This window comes from Chelonoidis abingdonii, chromosome 3 (genome assembly GCF_003597395.2).
Source record: "Chelonoidis abingdonii isolate Lonesome George chromosome 3, CheloAbing_2.0, whole genome shotgun sequence".
NCBI lineage: Eukaryota > Metazoa > Chordata > Testudines > Testudinidae > Chelonoidis > Chelonoidis abingdonii.
Window position 1 is genome coordinate 194,435,988 of NC_133771.1, and position 23,198 is coordinate 194,459,185.

Sequence of the window (23,198 nt, forward strand, 5' to 3'; positions counted from 1 at the left end):
AGTGAGAGTATAAAAAAGTCGAAGAACAATTTTTTCTCCTTTTCTTTCCGGGGGAGACGGGTAAATTGACCAAAATATACCCTGAAAGACACACCCGGACAAATTTAGTGTTTGACCCTACAGTTGGTTGAGCTCAGTCGAGAATGCAATGCTTTTAAGAGATGCGGGGACTGTGGGATAGCTGGAGTCCGTCAAGTACCCTCCCTCCATTGAGCGTCCTTTGATTCTTTGCTCCTTTACGTTGTCACACAGCATTGGCTGTGGCCTCTTCTATCAAACGCGCGTGATTCTGTAACGGAGTGGATAGAGACAGATTTGTTCTCCATACGTGATCAGATCCAGTATCTCTCCGCTACGCCCATGCTGGGAGCTCTTTTTGGATTTGGGACTGGATCATCACCCATGCTGATAAGAGTTCCACGCTGGGCAAACAGGAAATGAAATTCAAAAGTTCACAGGGCTTTTCCTGTTTACCTGGCCAGTGCATCTGAGTTCAGAATAGTCACAACGGTGCACTGTGGGATACCGCCCGGAGGCCAATACCGTCGATTTGTCGATTTGTGACCACACTAACTCTAATCCAATACGGTAATACCAATTTCAGCGCTACTCCTCTCGTTGGGGAGGAGTACAGAAACCGGTTTAAAGAGCCCTTTATATCGATATAAAGGGCCTCGTTGTGTGGATGGGTGCAGCATTAAATCGATTTAATGCTGCTAAAATCGGTTTAAACAAGTAGCTTCTTTCACTATAACCCCCAGATTCTTTTCAACAGTACTACCAGCGAGATAAGTATTCCCCATTTTGTTGCTGGGCGTCTGATTTTTTTCCTTCCTAAGCACAGTTCTTCAGGCTTATCTGTATTTAATTTCATCTTGTTGACTACAGACTAATTCTTTAATTTGTCAAGGTTGTTTTGAATTATAATTCTGCCTCCAAAGTGTTTGCAACTCCTCCCAGCTTTGTGTCATCTGCAAATTTTATAAGCATACTCTCCACTCCATTATCCAAGTCATTAAAGAAAATATTAAATAGTATTAGAGACAGGACTGACCCCTGCACAACCCTACTAGATATGCAGGACCGGCACTTCCATTTAGGGCCTAGGGCGCCAGTATTTGGGAGGGCGGCAGACTGCTCCGGTGGACCTCCCGCAGGCGTGTCTGCAGACTGTCCACTGGTCCCGCGGCTCCGGTGGAGCATCCGCAGGCATGCCTGTGGCAGGTCCACCGGAGCCACGGGACTAGCAGACAGTCCACAGGAATGCCTGCAGAAGTTCCACCGGACCTGTGGGACTGGCAAGCCGGCCCTGCACCTAGGGCGCCAAGAACCCTGGCGCCGCTCCTGTAGATATGCCCTTCCATTTTGATAGTGAGCCACTGGTACTTACTGAGTATGGCATATCAACCAGTTTTGTGCACCCACCTTATACTAAATTCATCTAGACTGCATTTCCCTACTTTGCTTCTGAGACTGTCATGTGGGACTGTGTCTAAATCCTTACTAAAATCAAGATATATCACATCTACTGCTCTCCCTCTCTCCACTAAACCAGTAACCCTGTCACAGAAAGAAATTAAGTTGGTACAGCATGATTTATTCCTAAGAAATCCGTGCTGACTATTCCTTATAACCCTATTATCTTCTAGGTGCTTACAAAATTGATTATCTAATAATGATTTAATAATAATTTTAATAACATTTGGGCCAAGTTTGAGGAAAGTCTCTTTGAGACGTTGGAATATGAAAACTTAGGGGTTCATCAAGTGGGGATTATTGCAATGCTTTTTGCTTATTGCAATGCTTAGTCCACTTCGTTAGGCCACAGAGTTCGGTCTTGAAACTTCAGTTTGGGTTTATACAAGAGATGTGGAAGAGGGTCTAGCACCTATTACAATTTTTTGGAAAGGGAGAATCCACATTTCTGAAGCTACTCAATTATGAATTATGAACAAGAAAGTATTCTGGCTCCTGAATATATCATAACATTCACCAAAGGTCCAGCAGACCTTGTAAAGTCTGTGAAAACATTGAGGATTTGTGTGAGCCAAGGGGGAACCTTGGAAAAGACTCAAAAGTTCTGGCAGACTTTAACTGTGCTGGAAACCCTGAAACCAGGGCAAAAATTTCATCCTCTCTCTGATGCATACAACACACCATCATCAGACAACCACCTACTAAACACACAACTGCACCACTCATACTCATGCCTCACACCAATGCTGGGGTTCTCAATCTTGTCCATTCTGAGAGTCTTGTCTCATTTATCAGTATAGGAAGGGCAGGGTAGACAGGGTCCCTGACACCACTCATGAGCCCCAGGTTGAGAACCCATAAAATAACCCACAAACACAAATGGCTTGTATAGCTGGATAATGGTATGTATCAGCTTTTCCCACAGCTCTCTCACATCCACTTTCACTTGTGACACATTGGCTTTACATTCCTCTCTTCCACTCTTTCCTTTGTGACTCTTCTATTCTCCTACCTGTGCACAGAGGAGCCTGGGGGGAAATGTATTCAGTCTTTACAGATAGAGTCCCAGATTATAACAGTTTTAAATGAAAATAAAAACTTAACATACCCTTCATTAGGTGTTTAACTGAACTCAAATCTTTTTCAGTCCTTCTGGATGTATGTGTTAATGGTGCAGGGCATCATGGTAATTTTTAGATCAATAATAGCTTTTCATACATTGTGTCTACAAATGGAATGGAAGTGTAAGATTTATAGTGTTTTGTAGACACCCACGAATCTAAAAAGCGATTATTTTAATACAAAATATATAGAAGATAATATGGTCTTGAGATAGATGAGAGTGTCTCCAAGGAGAAAGCCTGCTGCTGTGCACTGCATTCCTTTTCAGTGGAGAAAAATATTTATATTTTCTGTACTACAAAGCTTATAATATAGTTTGACAAAGCTGCACTTTATAATGATTACTTGTTTACTAAAACTGAGAGTAACAGCACTGAAACTTCCTATGCTCCAATGTCACACAAATAATAGGCAGATAACCACTGAACACCTATAAGACCCACAGTTCAGCAGTTAAAATCTTTATGTTACTTTGTTCAAATAATAAGAGAACTTTTTACTGTGATGCATGAAAGTCCAAACATTTTGACTCTGGCAAGTCTGACTTCCAACCTTTGCCAACAACCTGCCTCCACCTGTTCATGTATCTTTTAGGTAATGATGTTTAAATAGGCCTGACTGTATATGTTAAGACAATGAAATGCATCTCCAGGCTGCACATTGAGATGACTCAACTGGTACCATGTCCTGTCATCTCAGCTAGATTGAGCACTGTTCTCTGGACTCTGTCTTGAGACACAGGTCCACATTGTGGGAGGGACAGAGTTACCCTACCCCAAGCACAGATTGTGTCTCTGCAATGCCCCAGGGTACTGAGAGGAAGTGCCCAGCTGTACCATCCCTTAGCAGGGTACAGCATGCTCTTCTCTTTGCACCCAGCTTTGCTGGCTGGTTTGGGAGGAGGTAAGGACATAAACCACCTTTTCCACCATCCATGTGGGAATGTTTGTTTCCAAATGGTGGTTGTGTACAACTAAAAATCAAGGGTATTTCAGATCCCAGTTTGACTAAATTATCAAAATGTGTGGTATTTCAATATACAATCCTGGTCCCTGATAGCTAACTTATAGTTTTAGAATTGGAATTTTGAAGTGATAGACTTAGATATTGTTGACTTGTTACAAAAGTAATTAATCACTCCACTGTTCAACACACTCCAGATGTTATGTTTTGGGGTGGGGTGTGTTTAAAAGGATAATAGAGAACAGATGCAGAAGAACCAAAAAAGGCAGTTATGGGTATTTAAATGTACACTTTGATTTCCAAATTTTTCAAGTATTTTTTTTAAATCTAAGCCCAGCCTAGCAGAATGAGACATTGCCAATTTAAATATCCTAATTTGCACATGCAATCAAGAACAAGTTTCAGCTTCTCTTTCAATAATAAGAACAAGGTTTAACCTGTCTATTCTTAATCCTTACACTGAACAATCAACTAAACTATTTACTCTACCTGCTCTCAAATGACATTCAGTCATGGACTCAGTAGATAGAAAAATGAAACTATTTAACATTCTAAAGCAGAAAACTACTTGATTAATTTTGTTTTCTATACTGGAACCAGCTTAGGTGCATGACACAAGAAATGTTGTCTGCATGTTAGTTCACTAAGAATGATCATGTTCAAGGTTGATTACTTACTGAAGGTCTATTTAATCAACACAAGGGAAAAGGTTTTCCACTAAAAGTTGAAAACTCCAACCAATATCTGTATTATTTAATAGATTTGAATGCAATTCACCAACCTGATAAGTTCTGTGCAACCCTAGGAAGAGGCCCCATGAGGCCTGTAAAACTGTTCCCATTCACAGCAGACTGAAGAAGCATCCCCAGACTGCATAAGATGAAAGCAAAGATTATGATGCAAATCTATAATTTAAAATAGATTTTCTATTTCCACTCCTATTGCATCTCAGAAAGTCAGCAGGCTACTGTATAGATTTTAAATTTAAATATCAATAAGTAGCCAGTTCAAGTGGGCAACTTGAAGTTGTTTCCATACTTAAGGCCAACATGTGAAGAATTGTATCAAAGACTTAGAGCCAAGTTGTAGCTGACTTCTGAGCCAATGTAGCATAGGGAGGTTGCAAGTCCACTGACCAGTGCAATAAGAGGCTCCAAACATCTTAAGAAAGGTGTTTTTTCTCTTAAAGTGATATAGACCTTTTATTTGCTTATGGAATGGAGCACCTGGGCCTTTAATTCCACCAAACCTAAACAGGCTTCCTTAAACTGGTTCAGCTCAGTCCAAAGTCGTTTATTTATAGTTTAAATTTACCAGCAAGTCAAAGGTAGAGGCCTGGCCATGGCTATTCACACATGGTGTCATTGGTGTCATAATGTTCAGCCATAAAAACACAACATTAGCAGTGGGTTATTTCTCCCCCTCTGACACTAGTCGTCTGTGCAGTTTTCGAAGTGCCTTGTTTCTAAATGGTCATTCCTTAAAATGAAATACGATTGTCAGTCAGAAGGAGGAGGATGGACATTTTGGCATTTGGACTTTAACATGCCTTTTGTAGGAGACAAGGAACATAATAGAAGAGGACAGATGGCTAAGAGAAAGAGAAGGAACAGCTGAAGGGAGAAATGAGTTTTATACCGTAGTGACTGCATTTATCCAGTTCCTGTAAAGGTTTGTTTATTACCACTGCAACCTTAAAGGTCTGCAACATTTCTTTTGGGTTGAACTGACATTACATTTATTCCAAATTTCAAAGATCTCCAGAAAGTACAGCAAGATCAGAGCCTATCCAATATAAAAGAAAACCAGAGAAGTGTATTACTTTTTCTCCTTAATATATTTTTTGTGTCCATGTTAAAAGTCATGGCAGCCAAATTCAAGCAATACCATAAGTCAAAGAGGGGTATATTTCTGGCCATCACATTTTAAATGTCATTATTTTTAACACTGACTTATGCATCAAACATACCCAAGAATTCTAGGGATTCTATTTCTCTCTCTTTTGTTGGTGGCAGCAGGTGTCACAATTCAGGGCAAGTGCACTTGTACTCCCCTCCCTGTGGTCTGGAAAGAGCACCCACTTTAGAATCCAGGCTCCTCAGCTGTCACCTGTCTTGGGTGGAGGGACATCTTCTGCCTCTGGACCCAGGTATTTCCAGGCTGCACAGTACCCTGACTATACTTTGATACCTCTGGCAAAATACAGACTGCCTAAGCAGGCTTGCTTTGCTTTTCTTCTCCTTAGAGACAGAATACAGTGTAATAGCCACAGTTATAAATTACTCCACAGCTATTTCTAAGCTTGCACTTCTATTCTTATGGTAAAAACATTACAGAGAAAATATATTGAAACCTACACTCCTGTTAATTAGCTTCCCACAGATCACCCCCTAACTTCAACAAGCTCTCTGGTTGTTGATTAATCCTGCAAACCCCACAGAGGGGTTTTCTCCTGTGGTCACCAGTTTATAACAACTTTCATTCAGAACAAGCTCCTCCATGAGTTAGACTGTCCCTTCTCTAACTAGTTTGGGCTTTTGAAGAGATTGTGAAGCAGCAATCAGCCAGACAGTGGGTTTCTCTTCAAGACACAGCTTTAAAAATATGGTTTCACCAATGAGTAATTGGCATTCTCCTCTTCCAAAGTATTTCTGAAACACTCCACTCAACTGAAAGTTTAATTTTGTCTAGTCCATTGTTTTAAAAGAGTCCTTTGAAGACCATAACATTTCCCACTCTTTGCATTAGTCCTCTCTTCCCCTTGGAAGAAGTTACATACCACCCCAAGGTAATATAAAAATGTTTGCATTTTTAATACAGTGACAGTCTAAGACACTTTAACTTAATTCAATAAGGTTTGGCCAGGATATTGTGATATCTGTCACAGCTTGTTCTCTCCCCCAGTGTTAGGTACCTTTTGGAAAATGGGAGACTGGTCATTTTCCCTGCTCTGGTGTTCTTTCTGCTAGGCCCTGCTGATGCTGATTCAAATTTACTGGCATCCTGGGCCTTTCTTGGTACTTGTAACCAGAGGAACTTCTTTTAAAACTAGTCTACCCCCAGGCACCAGAGGTCTGTGGTGCTCTCCTGGTCACAAATACTGAGAAGCCCCCAAACAGCCATTTGCTGCAACAGAGGTGGTAGACGGCTACCAGGACATGGTACCTTGCTGCTGCTTCTGGTGGGGTGGAGGGAGAAAGAAGGTCAGTGGTCCCTTTCTCTTCTGAAGAGAAACTGCTGAGAAGAAGGAGGAGAAAAAGCTGTACAAGCCTGTCTTTGAAGTGGAGCTGGAACTGGCAATATGAGAAAGCCATTTACCTTCAACCCTCAAAACACACCACACTCAACCCTCAAAACACAGGCTCAAGCTGTCCTGCCACCATATGCAACTGAGAAGGCAGCAACACCACTTTATTGTTTACTTACAGACCTTTAGAAATGGTGTAGGTTTGGTTCTGAAGATGGATGAATATTCAGGCTGTCTTATTTTCCTGGAAGGATTCCTCCATCCCTTAGACAAAACTCAATGTAATGCTTTGAAAATATGCAGGGTTAAAGGAAATATCAATATCAGTACCTTGGACAGGGGTTACAGGTGCCAGCTGCTTCTAGTCTATCTCAAGCATTTAGTTGAAAAACAAAACAAAAAAACATACACAAAACCCAGGCCATAGACTGATTATAGGCTTTGAAAGTGACCAAACATCCATAAACATATAGGATATGTTAGGAGTCAGTTACTTCACAGTACGTATTTTTCCACACTCTATGATTATGTTCTGTTGCTCCCGAAGGTTAATAATTAATCAACACACATATTGACTTTATCACAATGAAGTAAACCTGATAATGGAATATTTATATAACAAGAAATGTACTTGGCTAGTACTTCACTTTGTTGGCTTTGATGGAACTGAGGGTGTGTTATCTTCCTCACTGATTACACTAGTTGAAGATCTAGCCCATAAATACTAAATTTATTTATTAAGGGTGAACTTTACAATAAAATGCCAAGGATCACATAAAAGGTCCCATGCACCATTTAAACTTCACATTAATGGCTCAAGATGGTCTTAAACATTTTTTGGGGGGGAGGAGGGTTATGTATGAGCTCTGCACTGTTGTGAATTTCCTCTTAAAAATGCTTCTAGCAGTTCAAGCTTTGGTATGGTTGATTTCTGCTCACAATCAGCAAAGGTAACAGAAGTTTAGCTATCTCTGTACGGTATCCTGTGAAAATTTTGGATCTCTTGCTTTGAATATCGTTACCTTTGTTATAAATACTATTTCTCTTCAGCTGTTCAACTGCTTTTCAAATATTCATGATATAATAAATGCAATATTGTCAGTGCATAGAAGTAGTGATTTTGTGCTACCGCAGCATGATAGGCTTTTGAATTCCACTTGGGAGAACATTACTAAGAAGCAGAGAAAAATCACACACTTTGCACACAAGAAAGATTTTGCAGAGGATAAACACAGCCAGTTTTTAGTTTTTCTTTCATATTATTTTTTTAGAATGGCTTAGTGTGTTGCTTAGCTTTGCAATTAATCTCTGTGATATTGTATTCAAACTTTGTGAGTTTTGGAGTGTTTTTCAATAGGAAATAAAGTACAAGGTTGGAAATTTTTTTTTTTAAAAACTGCGATATCTATTAGTTTAGTATCTAAACACTAAGCATACAACATAAAAAAACACGAGTTAATATCCCAGCATTACAAAAATAATTACTGATCTACTACAAACGGGAGGGGGGGAATAGAAAATGTTTATCTAAATGCATCCAACTCCTGCCTAACACCTGATTTATCATTTTTGTATTGTGCAGAGCTAAGCAAATGATGAGTCATGAATAATTTAAGGAATGTAGGGAGCCAAGGGGGTGAGGTATCTTTTATTGGACCAGACCTGCCAAAGAGCTCTGTGTAGCTCGAAAGCTTGTCTCTCTCACTAAAACAAGTTGGTCCAGTAAAAGATATTATCTCATCCACCTTGTCTCTCTAATACTGTGGGACCAACATGGCTACAATAACACTACAAACATTAGTTAATATAGGTATTTTTCCACACCAGATCTGACTGTGAGCAGTTTCATTTCTTCAAATACATGGTTCATTCACTGTTTGGGAGCAGTTCATTGTGTACTGGATATTTTAAATTTGGTTCCTTTCAATTGGGCAAACCTTATAAATGGTATTGTTTCTGTTCCTTATTGTTCTGAGTGCAATCATTAGAATCTGGAATCTAACTTCCCAATCTATTATCTATCTAATCTAGGCTATCTAATTATTCCCATGATTTGAATCTGAATCTAATTATCTAATTATGCCCATGATCTGAAATTGGGTCATATCCTCCAACACACAGCCTTTTCCTTTTGTCTAATTAATTCCATGGTATAGACTTGGTTCAGATCAACACGAGTCAAGACTGGGTTATCTAATCAGAGCAGGGCACCTGAAGTCCTATGGCACCATTAGAAATCACAAACCTAGTATATGGCCAGATTTTGCTTGGCTCCTGCATGGATGGGAACACATGAAGCCTCCCACCTCTTTGTACCACCTGTGGAAGAAAAAAGAGTTGCAGTCCTTAGGCTCTGCTGAATGCAGGGACTACTGTTTTCTAGAGCTATATGGGGCTTTAGGTACTCCAAGAGTGCAGAGAAGGGTTCATCTATCATTCTACATACCATCCACACCCCCAAGTAGCAGAGATAGCTAGTCATAGTGGGAGAACATACTGCAGTCACTGATGGGATGAATAGAATTAGGCCCACTTCCCCAAATCCCAGGCAGCTTGACAATATGTGTGATATGGTCCAGTGACTATCAGGTACAATATGGCCCAATACACTGTAAAATCATAACCCTGTTGTGATCCTTTGACATGATAAACACTTTGTAAATGCAACCCTATCATCACTAAGATTGAAAGACAAGAAGGCTGTAACTGGAACTTGAGGATTCTAATACACATAGAAGGATGCAGTCTTTCTGGGACTCAGTGAAAACATATATATACACAGAGAACATGAAACAACGGGTGTTGCCATACAAAGTAAAACTATTTCCCCATGTTTATTCCCCCACCCCCCCACCGTTCCTCACACCTTCTTGTCAACTGCTGCAAATGGACCATTTTGATTACCACTACAAAAAGTTTTTTCTCTCCTGCTCGTAATAGCTCACCTTAACTGATCACTCTTGTTAGAGTGTGTATAGTAACACCCATTGTTTCATGTTCTCTGTGTATATATATCTTCCTACTGTATTTTCCACTGCATGCATCCGATGAAGTGGGCTGTAGCCCACGGAAATTTATGCTCAAATAAATTTGTTAGTCTCTAAGGTGCCACAAGTACTCCTGTTCTTTTTGCAGATACAGATTAACACAGCTGCTACTTTGAAACCAGTGAAAACATACTGTAACAATATTTAAACCGGAAATCACTGGAAACAAACTACCTTTTCAAAGAATCAGCGCCCTGCTAGGACATATTTCATTTGCACCACACAAACCATCTGCAACAGGGTGGTACTATTCTCCTGTGTCAATCTGCCACTGATGGTTTGCTAAAACCTGGGATATCTTGGTAACAGAGTTTAAAAAAGTAATTATTCTCCATATCTGAGCACTTGGCTTCTTATTTTATATGCAACAAATACAGACACTGCTGGGAAAACCTGAGCATTTTCTTCATTTTCATCATGACTTCATTCTGGAAGTCAAATCCTAGTGAGGTAAATAGAAAGGAGCATAAACAATGCCAAATTAAGTGTAAAAATGAAATAAGAAAAGCCAAAGAAGAGTTTGAAGAACGGCTAGCCAAAAACTCCAAAGGTAATAACAAAATGTTTTTTAAGTACCTCAGAAGCCATTCACGGGAGTTTTATCATAGGCTTCAATGGGAGGAGAGTGAGACCAATACTAAATTAAAGGCTTTTGAAAATTCCACCTGTATTCCATCATCTGTACAAATCCAGAATGGTTTGCACACTTTCTTATTAAGTCTATGTGAAAGGTTCCCACTATGTGTTAAAAAACATGAGTAGGCCCAAACCCCCAGAAACATATATCAAAAAAGGTGAGATTGACTTTAAAAAAATCATGAGAATTAAAAAATAGCAGGTTTTGGTCTTTATTTGCCTTCTGGATTTTAAAATTTTACAGTTCATATTTTCAAGCTTCATCCCTTTGAGAGAGCTAGGAACATTTTTTTTTAAAATAAAAGGTGACAGTCTCATGTAATTGTTGTTGTAATTAGCAACAATGAATGTGTTCTCTTTTATGCATCCAGCACCAAATCTAAACAGAAACTCTCACTTTCTCAAGTGACTCAGGATAAGGCTCATGACTGAAGCATGAATCTATTGAGAGGCATGGTTGCCTGTTTACTTCTCATCCATTGGGTAAATAATTTGCTCCAGAGTAATTTACCAGGAAAAGAAACAATTCAAAATTTTGGGGAAGAGATCTAACTCAATTTCAAACTACAAAGTATCAAATTTACAAAGGTATTTAAGTGCCTAACAATCGATATGAGCTTTTGTAATTCCTACTAGGCATCTAACTCCCACTGGGCTCCTAAACATATTTCTGTGTCTCTCCTGATTCTCTACGGCAGATCTTCAATGACTGTAAATCAGCATAGTTCCATTCAAGTCAATTAAGCTTTGCCAGCTAACATCAGACAAGGACCTGGCATCAACTTTTTCAACAAGTTGCTTTCTCTATCAAGGACAGTACTATCATCCAGATTGACTTGACTGAATGCTGGTTAAAAAGACTACAAGATAACTGGAAACTTCTCAGCTCTTTCTTTCTTTTTAATCAATAAAAGTACTGTATAAAGTAGAAACATTCTTTCCCTAATACCATGGACATTTAATTCCTCAAAGATTAGAAAGGGTTCAGTAATGGGTCAAGGAGGATCTATTAGATGTAGCATCGGAATAGGAAAGACAAAATATTTTATCATGTTTCAAGCCTAGATTCTCTCATGATTAGTATTCAGGAAACATGTAGTTGAATACCCAGAAGATTAGAACTAGTAATAAGTGATGATTTTTAGAGGAAGAGAAATATTCAGCCACATTATCAATATATGTTGCTTGGAGACCTTGCTAAAGTCCGAGTGTGAATTTCAGGCTAACGTCATTTTGGCATAACTAGGCAGTAGTTAGCCAGCTGCACATTGGAATAAATCGACCCTGGTTTGCACTTTTTAAAAATGTAATTGTAGTCACTATTAAATGGCAAATTGCTTAAACTTTGAAGTACATCTCTACCTCGATATAACGCTGTCCTTGGGAGCCAAAAAATCTTACTCCATTATAGGTGAAACTGTGGTATATTGAACTTACTTTGATCCACTGGAGTGTGCAGCTCCACCCCCCTGGAGCACTGCTTTACTGCGTTATATCCAAATTCATGTTATATTGGGTGGCGTTATATGGTGGTAGTGGTGTATGTACAGTACATCTCCAACAGAGATAGCTGCAAAGAGAAAAATGTGTGTAATTTTTGTTTTTCTTTGTTAGTGAAGTTCTATGCAGTTTAATTTTGGGATCTAAGGGTTAGTGTTTAATGTACAGAGTTACAGCTTCAGGAAGTAGGACTATATGGTTTAAGGAAATGGTACTGGAATATGGAACTTTCCACCTCCAGGTTCAAATTCTGTCCAAGTCAGCAACTGATGGTGGCTTCATGAGTCACAAGAAAGAGTTACGGGTCTAAGAGCCCAGATTTTAGCAAACAGGCATCCACGTCAAAATATACTCTATTGTTGGTAGCCTCCACTACTGAATAGGCATGGAGACTGACCCAACTACTGGTCTATAATAGTCTAAAACTAAGGCCATTTACTGAATGGGCATGCAAAAAATTATTGTGTGTAGAGATACTCCTTCAGTGCCAAAGTGAAGGCCCTCAGATGGGCAGCATAGCTTAGCTTGCATTGCCACTGCCTAGGCTGTGGACAGACGACTTAATTTTCTTGGTCTGTGGATTTAACGATTTTCATGAGTGCTACATTCACATAAAGAGAGATCTTACCAAACAAAATTACTGGCTTGGATTCTTTTACGTATCAGAATCAGGAGTAATTCCACTGAAGTCGCTGAAGTTACACGTTGTGAGTCAGGAGCAAGGCCAGTGAAGTCACTAGAATTACTTCACTATAAAACTAGTGTAAAGGAGGAGAATCAGGTTTATATTTTTCAAAGTGATACCTCTTTAAAAGAAACTCTGTGGTAACAGAAACTTAAAAAGGGTCATGCCCCATTATCAACCTCTGAAAATGTGACGTGTGTATGTTAATAGAAACTTACGTTTAGCTGACTTTGTACAATTTTTTTTGCTCTATTGACTTACACTTTAGTGTGTTATAGAGCATTAGTACACCAAGTGTTTCTTATCCATTGTAAGTTTGTTATTGTTTCCAGTGATGCGTGAAATTAAAGCCTGACTGAAATTCTCTTCAGTACTTCTGCATTGTTGAAAGATCAAAATATTGACAGTCTGATTTATAATTGTAGCTCAGTCTTATTTCACGACCATGAGCTGTCATTTAAATTTTGCTTTGGGATTATGTTGTATTGCTTGTTGCTTTTCTTCAGTGACACAGTGATTAAAGTTGCCTCTGAACCCTGTTCACTAAAATTTTCTGAAAGTGTTCCAGTGGAATGTTTCTCATTGACGTGAGCTTTTTTCATGGGAATGTGTCAATTTGAAAAAAGTTGAAACAAAGTATTCTGTTAAGATCAAAATTGAACATTTCATCCTATTGGAATGGAATGTTTCAATTTTTCATATGAAGGTTTTAATTGTCACTTATTGTATAATAAAATAAGAGTCAAATTTGGAATGAAACTTTTAAATTGACCCAGAATTTCAACTCTGTTCCAATATGGCTCTTGAAATTGCCATTTTTGAGGTTTGCTAAAATGTGATTAGTTTTTTGAGGAAAAAAATATGGCTGGGATTTTCAAAAGTTGGCTTAGGTCTGGTTACTTCTGCTCCAACTGAAGTAAGTGGGAGCAGAGATAGCCAGTGCTGAGTGCTTTTGAAAATCTCAAACATTTATTTTGTTTTTGTTCTCTCTCATATCCTGGGTTCATCAAGGATTGGCAGCAGAAGATCTCAGTGAATGACTGCCCTGGGATAGTTATAGTCCTCTGTCTAAAAGTATGGAGTCATGTTTTTCTGAGGAAACTAGTGGATTTGAGTGCCTGAATTGAAACACAATAAGAAAGGCTGATTTTCAGATTATGCCCAAGCTCCCTTGCAAAATCAGACCCCTTCAAGTGTTCCAAAAATTTAGACATTCAAAACCACTAGTCACTTAATTTTTTTGCCTGTAAGTGTAAATAAAACAACAAAATATTGGGTCAAATTCATGTCTAGATTACAAATAGGCCCTTGTGTAATTCCACTGAATTTCCTTGTCTCTCCACCCTACCACTAGAATCTTTTTTTCTATTTCCTTATCTTTAAATAAAGGGGAAACTGATCCATAAAAGTTACATGATAACACATGAATGCTTTTGAAAGTATGCAACTTTTCTTAGAGTTTACAAAATATAAGGGAGTAGAAGCAATTGAATGAAGATCTTTGTGCATAATTTGGATCAGAAAGAGAGAGGCAGTATCTGTCTATAAAACCAGCTCTTAATTTAATTGTTTAAAGAAGGAGAGAAAAATTACTTGCTACTCTTGGTGAAATTCAGTGCAGTTACCTAAACAATAGCCAACTAACTATAAGAGCCCAACTAATTTTTTGCACTCATAATTTTAGTTGCTACACTAAATTAACAAACACTTATCTAAGTTCTCATATTAAAAAGTCCATTGAAGATCTGAGAGTAGAATCTGAATATAATTTAAAACTAGAGCTCTGTGATGTTTGCTCACACGCTGATATTCTGATGAGGTGGCTGAGGTAAAAAGTAATTCCCTGGTATAACAAAGTGTTTGGTAGTGATCCAAAGTTACAAAGTACTCAGGTTAATTAATGCAAGAATTAGCATGTTTATCTGGCCACTTGAGACACTGAAATGTCCAGCCTGACTGGAAATGGAGTAGGAAGTAGATAAAATCTAATGAAAAACCCTGTTCTCATGAAAATTCTGGTCCCCCTCTATGAATCTCTGAAAACTGAAGTCCATAAGGGATCATTATGATCTTCTAGTCTGACATTCTATGTAATAGACCACAGAGATTCCCCCTGCAGTTCTTAATTATGTGCTTAAAATTAGGCACATGCTTCAATACCTTGCTGAAGTGACTAGAATAGGTTCCAGGGCTGCAAGTTAATGGTAGGCAGTTTTATTCCTCAGAATACACACAAGTATATTTTTGCTGTACGGCCCAGTTGAAGAAAACATTCACCTTCTTTCACTATCATTTCCACCACCATTTTCAAATGACTATATATATATTTACATGTATTTGCATTTGAACTAACAGAAACTTCTTAGTATGCAGCATCCCTTAGTTCTGGGGGCAAGTTAAGATGACCAGCCACAGGAGTTGTCAATCTGTCAGACTGAAACTGATACTAGGGAAGTCAAGAATTCCTTTCCCCAGAGAGTCAAACAGAAAGGAATGAATGTAAGATGTAGATATAACAAGAAGGAGATCAATAAAACCACCAGCAATGGAAAACAAATCAAGGGAGGCAAAACTAAGAATGAAAATTTGCTTGACTGCTGCAGCTGCTTCTTTTCATATTCTTGTTCCATATCTTATTTCCTGAATATTGAGTATAAGGTAACCTGTATAACTCTCTGTTACTTGCTCTAGACCGACAGTGCTGATCTTGAACTGACACAGTCTACTCCACAGTACAAATTATGGTCCTTCAGGAATATAATGGTATTGTTTCAGTAAGCACCTTAGAATAATTGCAATTGCTTTGTTTCAAAACAGTATGTTTGGAAGACCAAATAAGTGGCTTTGGTATATCGACAAACCTGGGACTAGGAAACTGCTGGCCTGAAAGATCTGTGATATGAATTTAACTACAGCCCTGTATAGGGACGGTGCATGCTACCTTGCCCAAGTGAGAACTTCCAAGAGAGATAGTACCAAAGAAGGTACAATGTCTCACAGATCTGCAGGAAACACAATGGGAGTAACTTGCAGTGGTGTAGTCTGTTCCCCTGTCTACTGCTGCTGAATAAGAAGTGAGGTTGTAGCCAGATGTCTTCCCTGAATTCCCCTCCAGGAGGACATGGAAAACTGGTGCCCACATTTACCTGTGTGCAGGGACTGCCAATTTTCACTCACACAAGGATAAGGAAGTTGGGGGAAAACGATGAGGAAAGCTGGTTGAAAAATTCTCTTTGGAATGATTGCCCAACAAAATGGGCCATTTTCTCAAAACCAGAGTTTTCCTCAAGAAAGATTCTGGCAAAACTGACACTATTTGTGTTGGGAAAAAATATTGAATTGAAATTCTGCCCACCTGGAAGGCTCTTGTCGATTTCACTGTCCATGAGTAAATTGACAAAAGCTTCCCAGAGGCCTGCCCAGGCTGAACACACTGCCTCTCTGCCTCTCCATGTTCTCCTCCAACTCATGAAACTGGACAGGCAGAGAGGTTCTTTGCCCCTCCTATTCCCTGAGCTGCCAGAGGAGGCAGAACACCCCAGTTCTCTGCCTCTCAGGCAAGAGCCTTTTAGCTCAGCAACCAGTTTTGCAAGTGAAATTGACAAACAGCCTTCCAGGCAGGTGGCCAAGAAGCTGAAATATTGTTAAGAGCGTGTTCCAAGTAAAGCTAGTCAGGGATGTTCTTTTGATGAGGTTTCCTCAGTATCAAAGGTTTCCATGGGAAGTGACAATTTTCTAGAATATTCTCCATTTTCTATTCAGTAGATCAAGACAAAGTTTTTATTTCAGGTTAGTCTGATCACCGTGGTTCAGCTGGAGGGAAAGATCACAGTGCATCACAGCAAGTGTAGTCCAGCCAGATTCATGGGGGAAAAAGGGGTATGAGGTCCTTGAATGACAGTTTTTATGAAGCACTGCAGCAGCTTTGGCAGACACAGATGGATGTAGAACTGACATATATGTGTTTGGACAATTTTCCCAAACTTTTAATTTTGCAATATGTTTTGCTGAGAGGTCAAAGCTCTTCCAAGCATGTGTGCATGTGCAGTGGGACTCTGATCTTTTCTGGGGCCTTTTGTGTGCTACTACAATACAAAAGAAATAAATATGACAGCTGCCATCTAATAATTTGAGATAAACTAGTCTGCTTAACTTATTTTTTGCACTGGCTAATGATTAAGATATAGAATTACATTTAAGAACTGGATAATTTTGGAATAGAAGGCAGTTAAATAGTTCTATCTGAGCATCTCTTCTCCTATTCACTATAAACAAGGGAGAAACTGACTTTAATCAAATAGCCAAATACTGAAATTGTCATATGAGTGCTAGCCTTTAGCCACTTGATTACATTATTAAGAATGCACTCTATTTGGGAATGACAGTTTGACATTCAGAGACAAAAAGACAGATCACTTTCATTAAGAGGTGAAGAGAGGCAGAAAGAGGGCTTACAGGTCAGTTGTAATTTCTCCCTGCAATGACAGTATTTGTGAACTGACACTTGTATTCTGTAATCCAGCTACTTACACTGACAAAGATGTGATGTATCTTTTTAATTTATGTGAAAAACTACTTTATTCTTCTTCGGTCTCAGATTAGCTTGTGTTCATATGAACTTGATTTTTCTTTCAGCAAGATGGTTGCCAGAGGATTAAAGTGAGATGACTTCCCAAAGAAAGAACACTGGTTTGTCTCAGTTTGCTCATTCTGGTGTCCATTAAAAGCATCCTTCTCCTTTGTGTTGAGTTTCTGATTGTGTCAGTTAAGAAAATACTGAAATTGCTAAAACCATGGCTGAGTGTTTTGGCTTTTTCTACCTGGTAACAGCCACATGTAATTTGGTATAAAGGAGCATTATTTAGCCACAATAAAGTAGGGTAATGGCTGGATTTTTAAAGGGATTTTAGCTCAACAGGAGGCAAATCATAGGAGTGTTGAAGGAAGGTCAGAGCGAGATTATTTGGTTTAGAAATGTTATTTTTTAGATCAAAGTAGAGCAGTGTGTGAAGCCTGCCATAGTAATCATACATGAGAGAATATACTGCTCATAGAAGGGGACTGGTTGAGCACGCATGAGACTGAAGTGCACTGCTTAGCCACATAATTGGTACAGGATGGGCCATCAATGTCCTCCAATGCTAAATTAGAAGTGCCACCTCTAGAACAAAGAGGATAATTCAGTTCTCAACCCTACTGGGGACCTACTCCTGCACCATTGAAATCAACGGGAATTTTGCGTTTGATTCCAATGGAAATAGAACCAAGGCCTTACTTCTTGACTTCTACCTATGTAATGGTGTTCTAGAGACATCTACATTCCTAACATTACTAGACTCAGACCCCCAAACCTACTCATAAATCATCAAATAGCTACTAGCTAGTAACAATTTTTGGTCACTGCAACTGGGGCTGGATTTGAACTAGCGGCATAAACCATGGACTGAGGCTGGGATGAGATTAATAACTTACATCTGGGAAGAGAAGAGAACAGAACAAGATAAAATGTGTGCATTTCAACTCAGATACTGAGCCAAAAGGATGTGGGAATGGCACTAAGCCAAGTCCTTTTCACCATTTGTCAAGCACCAGATTAAAATTCAAACCAGCAATGGTCACTATTAAGATGGGTGTTTAGGTTGCAATGAGTTTCACTATTCCCCTAATGTACAGTATACATAGTGGTAAGTCCCCTATTGGCCACTGTAATGGTGGTGTATCACTATAGCATTCCATCCTGCATTGTCATATTATTATTAATAGAATATCCAAGGATGGGTTGGGTGTTTTACAGAAATACGCTGCTAATGAGGAAAGTCTTCTGCCTTTAACAGTAAGGCTGGGGGTGTTGTATCTCCTAGAGGCACAGCACACGCAGGAATAGGGAAGGACAAAGGTAGCGTGTAAGCCATTTTTGTACCTTCAGAAGTCTGAGCTGGTTGTGATCCAAAATAACCTCTGGTGTAACTTTGGCAGCCTAAGGAGCTACAGCAGCCCAGCCTATGGGCAGCCCTGTAACCAGGAGCTGTCCTGATACCTAGAGTGGCATATGCCATACCACCCCACCTGCCCCCCATGCCAATGTGCACTCTGCTTTCTGAACAAAGGGACTAAACATAAGACTAATAACCATTACAATCTTTACAGAGTTACTTTTGCAAGTAACTGATGTTGCAGTATTACTGAAGGCATCTGTTATATTAAGTATGAGAAATGCTACAGTAACACTGATTACTTTTACATGTTCTTAGCACGAAGTGAAAGGGATTTGTTTTCTATTTTTAAGAATTCTGGTGTCTAGGCACCTTGTATACAATACACATTTCACACAAGCACATCACAGGACAGAAATGTACCTTACAAACCTCATTTCAAAATTAAAGGCATTTTCTTTTCATTTTTCATATGTTCTTCATCTCACTGAAGTCTTATTTCCCCAGCCTATTGCTGGAGAAGCTTGTCTATAATGAGGCTCAGTCTTAGAAATGTCAAACATAATGAAAAAGAAAAAGAAAAATACAGCAAAGTTGCCCAGAGAGACTCTTGAAGGGCTTATAATGACGAACTCCAGAGACTGACAGTTTCCCCAACTGAAAAAGGTAATGTGCGGCCAATGGGTAAATAGGGCATGTACCTATGATACCATACATCAGAAGAGCACCTGAAACACTGCATGGCAATACAGTACCAAGGTTTGATCTGAAAGAACCTGAGATGACCATGCTGCTTTTTACAGCAGATATACAGCAAGATGGCCAAATCATGGACTACAAATCACTCAAACACAGTGAGCAATTTTACAGTCTGTCAACCGTGCCCTGGCCCAACTTCTCAGTCAAATGGTACCAGAAAATACAGAATCCAAAGTGAAACAGTCCATTTAGATAGATCTAAATTAAATCTTGATTTGTGCTTTGCAAAATTTTCGTGGCAAAACCAGACCATTTTGCAAAACAGCACAACAAAATTATGGAGTTCCTGCAGTCTCTCACCTTATGAGACAGTTCAAGAGAGTATAAGTCATACAACCCATTACCTCTGTGGCTTTACCTGGCGCCTCACACATCATATACGCCAGTCGTCTGCTGTTTTTTCTTTTCTCACTGCAGGGCAGACTGCACAAGAGGAAGCGAACTAGAAGGAGGAAACAAAAAGTACTGGCTGCCCCACTTGCCTGCCTCTTAGCCTTCATTAGTGGCAGCATCAGCCTTCTCTCCCTGTGGGATACTTTTGACATCCTAAAGGAAGGAGGAAAGACTGTAAGCATAATTAATGAGCTGCACTAGAATTTTGATGATACTGAGAATAAGTGAATACATCCAGCATTCTTATTATACAGTGGGGAACATTAAGAACTTGACATTTTCAGCTGGTAGTACTTAGAAAGATTGGAGTATTTGTGAGTTTCTCCATTCTCAATAAAGGGAATCCCACAAATACCCCGGTAAAAGAATATCACAATGCAGTAAATATAAAGCTTTTAATTATACCTACTGTTTAAACAGATGCTACAAAAGCTATTCGTATTATGGTAGCATTTACTAAAGTCAGACCCATTATGCTAGCATTGTACAAATACATAGTTAAAACAGTTTGTCTCAAAGACCTTAGAGTTCAAACAGAGAAGACAAATAATGGAAGTATTAGCCACATTCTACACAAAGGGAAATGAAACACAGAGACATAAGTGACTCACTGAGGTTCACACTGGAAATCTGCAGGAGAGTGAAGAAATAAACCTAGACCTCCTGAGTCCACAGGACCCTATCTGCATTATCAGTCCCTAAAAGACATGTGACTGTATGGAAAAAGCACTTTAATTCTGGGGTTCATGTGTTTAGCAATTCAATTCCAGTACAGGTATCCAGACAATGCTGTCTTCAGTGCCTATAGTTTGATCTTGTAATAAACCTGCTTGTTCATTAACAGTCACTGTGTTGACCCTCAGTGCAGTGTCCAGCCAGGAGAAGGATCCATAACACCTACAGCACAGAGCAGGACAATGTTGCCCAGGAGGAAGCTGGAGGCTGCATGTGATCTGGAGCAGCAGATAGTGGGAGCGGCCTGGGAACTGAATGTGGAGAAAAACATACACAGTTTGGGATCTGGGACAGAGGTTGAGAGCTGGTCTGGGAAGCAACTTGCCCATGGCAAGGGGGTCACTGATGGCCACAACTGGCAAATACCTAGGAGCAGCCTGCCGAAAAGAAAGCTGTATGGATGGCTCTACACATTTAAGCCGAGAGGAATTCTGCGCCAAAAAAAATTAAAAATTCTGTGCACAATATTTAAATTGTGCAAAATTCTGCAAATTTTATTTGTCAAAATAACACTGCATAATCACTCCAATTTCAATTATTTTGGTAATTTATTTCAAAATACTTGTCAGTAAGTATGTCTGATGCTGTCTGTGATGTCTGCAACAATACAGATACACACAAAATTTCCCCCAGGAGTAGAAAATTAAAGAAACCCCTTTGACAACTGAGTTCCTGTTTCTCTGCTCCCTTATCCTCCCCAAGCCCAGCCAGAGGCCAGACATTCACCAGCTCCTGCTCTAGACCCAGCCATGCCCCCCCCACAGCCACTACACTCATCGCCCCCACCCGAGCCCAGTGATCAAGAGGGATAAACAGCCTGATGCTTAGTCTCAAGCTTGCATGGAGTTTCCTGTGCATCGCCCTCTCTTTCCCTCAGGGCATGCTGGGGAACTGCAGCTGCCAGGAGCCCTTTAGCTCCTTCTCCCTCCACTGCTGGGTCCAGTGGCCTCTAGTGGTGGCTAGCAGCACTGCAGCCCATTTCTGTGAGAGAAAGAAAATTCTGCATACACAACTTTAATTTCTACAAAATTCTGCATTGTGAAGTGGCACAGAATTCCCCCAGGAGTAATATGTTACAGAAAAATACATGATCTCTGGCTGGGGATTAGCAGACCAGTGTGTGATTGCTGTCTGCGATGCTAGGCTTGAGGAGCCCTGACCTCCTACCGCCATACAGGACTGCCCTTAGGAGCCAAACTGGGACCTGCTATGTGCTGGGTTTCTCTTCTTTTGGAACCATTAAAGCAGTCATGCACTGGTTATTTCCAGCAGTCCTAGTAAAGTCTCTTTAGAATTCTTTGCTATGCGTCAGTCTCCACACATTCGGGCATGTCTACACCTGGAGCTGGAGATGTAATTCCAGCCTGAAGATACATACCCATGCTAGTTCTGATTGAGCTATAGCACCAAAACTGGAATGTAGCCACGGTGGTGGAGCAGCTAGCTGCCCCAAGTATCTTGGGTGGGTATGTACTCAAGGCAACTAGCCCAACCCAGTGCTTGTGCAGCTGCAGCCACACTCTCCTTTTAGTGTGCTAACACTACCAGAGTTAGCATCGGTATGTCTTCTCAAGCGCGATGTTACATACTCTTACTGTTAATCCAATAAGAGCCTAGTGCTTGGAGCACCTACAGCCCTTGTCTTGTGGCACATGGTACAACCAACACACTTCCAAGACACTCTGGGGCTAGCATATGCAACATTCAGAGACTCTCTGCAGTAGGGATTTCTATTTTCAGTCTTGGATAGAAATACCATTAAGGACAGCCTTTATCCCAATGCCTCAGCATTTTTTGTCCCCAAACAGCACACACAGTGTCATGTGACAATGGAAGTCAGAAGTGATCGCTGTATTTTAGACCCTCAAAATGCAGTTCTAAAGAGGATGAAATGGTCTGGGATGGTTATTTTTGTCTCAACCATTTTCCCCATCCCCCGTGCCATATAAACACAAGTATTTATTCATACACATGTTTATATTGTGTGTGTGTGTGTGTGTGTAGAGGGGCAGCATTGCCTTTTGTTACTTATCAGCTCTAAATAACCAGAAACGTGTCATTTCTTTAACAAAATGTCCTCGGCTGTTTATCAGACTACTTAATATATTGTGATTAATTTGCCAGGACATAGATGTACACTGAGTAGAATAAAAAATCTTTTCAGACAGGATGAGATGTGGAAGAATTGTGCAAATGTTACTCAGACATTTGAGGTGTCGACATTGAGTTATCTCTGCATGGTAATTGTGAACAGAATGATAAAACACAATGAATGCAGCCAAGCAGGCTCTTGACAGAAAAGAAGTGATTGATTAATGGGATGTGATGTACACTTGATCGATTTTAGTGCACTGTTGCTGTCATTTTCACAAACGATTTATCTTAATTTTCTATAATATTATCAATACATTCAGCTTGACCAGTAAGATGTCACTGGTAATGCTCATCAAAAATAGGAGGCATTTTTTCATAAGAAATCCAATTTTACCTATAATCCATCACTTGTGCTTAGTAGGGAAAACCTCCTTTGTTACTGCCTGTATGTCTAATGTCAAGTGAAAATGTTCAGCAACATAGATGATCCTTTGAAGTCTCATCATTTTGAAATACTAATAACAAACTTTATGAGACACTTTCCAAGGTGAAACTAGAGACCAAATCCATCCATACTGGAACTCCACTGATGACAATGAAGTTCTTGT